This window comes from Protopterus annectens, chromosome 2.part1, assembly GCF_019279795.1.
Source record: "Protopterus annectens isolate FY-2018-M chromosome 2.part1, PAN1.0, whole genome shotgun sequence".
Taxonomy (NCBI): Eukaryota; Metazoa; Chordata; order Ceratodontiformes; family Protopteridae; genus Protopterus; species Protopterus annectens.
Window position 1 is genome coordinate 964,525,508 of NC_056729.1, and position 4,677 is coordinate 964,530,184.

A 4,677-nucleotide genomic window follows, 5' to 3' on the forward strand; every position below is an offset into this window, starting at 1 on the left:
GATGACTCCTTTGCAGCAGCTTTGAAACGCCTGAGGCTGCAGTTTCCGCTGACTGGGTGGCGGGTCCGGGATTTTTTTGGACTGAGGTGGAGAGTGAGAGAAAGGGATGGTGTAACCTCCGGTGATAATTCGAAGCACCCATCGGTCCTGAGTGATACCTTCCCAGGCTTTTAGGTGCTTCGAACCCCGACTGGCTTCAGAGCTGCAGAGTCGGGCAATCCCTCAGGGACTGTGAAAGGCTGAAGAGCCACGAAAGGACTCGCGGTCTCCAGTGTTGTGAGGGCCTCTGCCGCCTCTGGGACGGCGTCTTCCAGAAGAATTTCCTCCTCCCCTGCCTCTGGAAGGGGGATCGTCCTGCTGTGAGGGGTAAGACTTCTGAGATCTACGGAACCACATTTTCCCTCCTCTTTAGCCTTGGGGTAAGGCCGAAAGGGAGTGGAAAATCGTGCCCCTACGGCAGTCAAAGTCTTACCTTCTTGCTCGCAGCGGGTCAGTGTGTCCTTTACCTTGGGTCCAAACAAGGAGGACCCATCAAAGGGGGCGTCGGCAAAGGAAGACTTAAAGGCCTCCGCAAAATGACACAGGCGGAGCCAGGCTTGTCTCCGTAGAGCAATGCCTGTACCGCTTACTTCCCCTTCGCCGCATAAGAAATGAGCCTCATGGACGAGTTTGAAATTGACGACAGTGTAGCCAGCTGAGAGCCAACCGTCTTGGCCAGCTCCTCAGGCAGGTTACCCAAGAGGGTATCGGAAAGTTCTTTAATCAGATCCCTCTGAAATCTGGTAAAGTGCGTGAGATAGTTCAAGGACCTTAATGTAAAGGCCGCTGAACTAAGGGTGCGCTTACCGTACCGATCCATGCTCCTAGACTCTTTATTAGGAGGATGGATGGACGTCGAAGCCTCTGCTACATCTTGCTGGGTAGCAGATGCCACCACCAAAGCATCTACAGCCAACTCTTTTTCCGGGGGTGCTGACAGGAACTTATTAGGACGAGCAGGCACCGGTTCCACAGAGTCTGGGTGTTCCCACGCCCTTCGACAGATCAAGTCCAAGAGCTCGTCGAAGGGCGGAGACACCCAGGAGGCGGAGGGCTGTGCCCCGAAGGCCTTAAGGAACACCGACTCATCAGCAGAAGGGGGTTTGGATTGCCAGCCGCCTCGTTGTTTAAGGGCTTCCAGGATGTCTGCAAAGGAGACATCATCTGAGGACGACTTAGGGGACCCCTCTGCATCATCAAGATCAGTGTCTGATGTAAGAGACTCATCAGGGGAGTCAACGTGCTTCCTCTTGCACGATCTTTTCCTGGGGGGTTCCTCCGAAGAAGCTTCAGAAGGACCTCCAGGAGGGGGGGGGGACCCCAGTGGGGGTAACCTCAGGCCCCGGGGCTCCACTAAGGACAGGGGGACTGCCAAAGACCCAGTCTCGGTATGCAGGGAAGGAGCTGGGGAGACCGTGGAGGTAGCCAAAGATGACTTGGCTAACGCACTCCTCATAGCCCTGAAGGCGGGACCACCAGAATCCTGGGAGGGTCCCACCTCCGTGGCCACGACGGTAGACGGCACTCCCGCAGCCGACGCACCGAGAGGAAGGCTTGGGACCGAAAACAGCAGTCCTGAAGTGTCCCCCCTGGGGCCGACAGAAGAAGTCCGCGTACCAAACTCCGACTCAAGAGCCGGAGTTGGAGCAAGGGTCGGGCCCAACCCTAAAACCTCCATCGGTTCCACCAGCACTGGCTCCAACGGTGCCGAGGCTGGTGGAGGAGGAACCATAGTAGCAGGGTGGACCAACGGCTCCGAAGCCGAATGGGCTGGAGCCGAAACTAACTTTTGGAACACTGGAGACTGGAAGAGTCTTAGGAGCACCCTGTCGATGTCCGAATCAGACATCTTGGAGGATCTAGACGACACCGATCGGGTCTGAACCGATTTCTCCATTGGCTCCATAGGACTAGGGGACCGGCTCCGAATGGATTCTATTACTATCGGTTCCGAGGGAGATCTCAAAACAATTTCCCTCGGTGCCGATGAGGACTTTGGCGCCGAAGGGGAAGAGTCTGAGCCGGCAACCCTCATCGGTTCCAATATCAGTGGAGCCGATGAAGGTGACCCGCCTCTCGATGCCCCAGTCCTCGGCTCCGAAACCAGAGGGGTCGAGACTGGAGGCAGTCTCCGAAGTCCGTGGAGCCGATGGAGAAGCCTGCCTAGGTTTTTTGGCAGTCGGTTCCGACAAACTGGTCGGAGCCGACGCTTTTTTCTTTTTTGAAGGAGAGGAAGAGGAAGATAAAGCCTCCTCGAAGGATGGCTTAATCAATCTTTTTAGTATTAATTTGTTCTTCCTCTCCTGGAGGACTCTAGATGAAAAGGCGTGACACACACTACATGACTCTTGTAGGTGCCTGGCGCCTAAACAATAAACGCACGAGGAGTGGTCGTCCGTTATGGACATTTTATAACCACACCTCGCGCACTTTTTAAACCCAGAGGGTCTATGCTCTTTAGACATTGTAACAAACCTCTAAGAATAATACAGACAAAGAGAAAAAAACTAGCAAGTTTTAAGTTTAAAATATAAAGTTTTTTTTTTTTTTTTTTAACCAACAATTAAGTACTAAAATGCACAAAACACAGTAAAGGAGGGTCAAGACCCTCTAACTCAAGCAGGTACTTGACACACAATAAAAAGCTAGTAATAGAAATAGTGGAAGGCTCCTCTAACTTAAACGGGAAACCTTCCCTTAACGAAAAAACACAAATTCCTCAACAGATTTGGCTAAACACACTCGTATCACAACAATAGCTGTTAAAACAGCTTTTGGGTTCAAAATAAGCAAATTCCTGACAGGACAAGCCTGAATAAAACAGTACTTAGCCCAGCCAAGTTTGAGACCACGTCCTAGCTTGTAAGCGGCAAACGAGATCTGGGGGATTAGTGGTGGTGCATCCTGGGATAAGAAATAGCTCAGCCAATAAGAGGCCTCGCTCTATAGCATAGCGTGCCGAGTCGGAGCCGAGGGATCGGCTCCGAGCCCATCAGTATTGAATGTAGGCGAGATAGGATCACATAACAAAGATTTTGCAAAAGGACCTCTGCAGAGAATGACTGAATCAGCAGGTTGTCCAAGTAAGGAAATATTTGATAGAATGACAACTTTAGAGGAAGTCCCCAGCAAGGAAAGAGGAGAAGATTTACTCTCAGTCTGGAAGAGTGCCAAACACATATCTAGATATACGAGTCTGATAATTAATAGCCCTAAAAGCTAGGGTAGCCGAAGTATAAACCTTACCCAGCCTGTCCACGGTTCTGCTGTCCTTGTCAGAAGGCTGTAACTTGGATGAAGGAAGCAACTGAGATGGTTTATCAGTGGTTACAGACACCACAGAGGGGCCAGTAGCAGGACATCTAAACAAAAAGGAACAATCCTCAGGCACCCTAAAAAAACTATCAGACTTATTGGGAGCAGGGGGCAGAGAATCAGGTGCTTCAGAGGCATTGGAAAAAACATCTAGTAAAGCAGCCAAGAAACAAGGAATAGCCACAGGTTTAGGAGACTCCCTCTGGAAGTCATAGTACCTCTTATGGATTTCAGAAACCTGGGTACAATCTCAGTTAAAAAGTTTACCATCCTAGAGATTGTGTCCACAAAGGAAACTTCCTCAGAAGGAGTATCTGGACTATTAAGATTCCTCCTCAGACCCGTAGTCTAAAATAGAAGAAATCTGGGTAGAATAAGTAAGGGATTCTTCATCAGAAGAATTCAATTCCTTGGACTTTTTAAGTGTAGAAGAGGAACAAGGAGGAGCAGGAACCGACACCCCTTGAGAAAGCCTTAATGAAAGTAAAGTATTAAATCCATACATCCCCAGTAAAGGCCTGCCACTCACTTGGTGGATCCATATGAGCAGAAAAAACATGTTTAGTTTTCTGTTTCTTTAAGGGAATGTCCATCCTAGAGAAAGTAGTTGTGTACAATTACCATAAATGTCGATGTTCAAGTGTATTCACTGTTGCAGTCATTACATTTGGGTTATCTGTTTGCAGGTAGCCCTCAGTCAGCCTGATTATCAAAGTCTTGGGTCCTGCGTCGGTTGCTGTCTCATCTTCCATGACGTCAGGTTGTCAGGGGTATAAAAAAGCAGCCAACGCCACTTTAAAAAGTTTTTCTTGCCCCAGATGTCAGGTGCCGCCCAAATGGGGAGCAAATTATATATATATATATATATATATATATATATATATATATATATAAAAACTGTAAATATATAAATGCACCTTAGAAACATAAAATTTACCTTCAACTAAAAGCAAATACACCACAAAGGGGCTTTTGAGTATAGTGAAGGAAAGAAAAGGTATAAAAAGGGGGCTGGTGGGTGGGTAACCCAGACTGCAACAGTGAATACAATTGAACATCTACATTTATGGTAAGTGTACACAACTGTACTATGTTCTTCGTGTTTTACTGTTGCAGTCATTACATTTGAGTAGAATCCAAAACCTCTGGATGGGAGGATGGAACTAAACAGCATTAGGAGCAGCTATAAGGCCCTGCAGGATTGCAGTGGCAAAGCCTGCCCTGGATTTAGAGAAGAGAGATAAATTATAATGCTTTGTGAACATATGAACTGAGCTCCAAGTAGCAGCTTTTACAATGTCTCTGGTTGGGACCCCTCTGAGA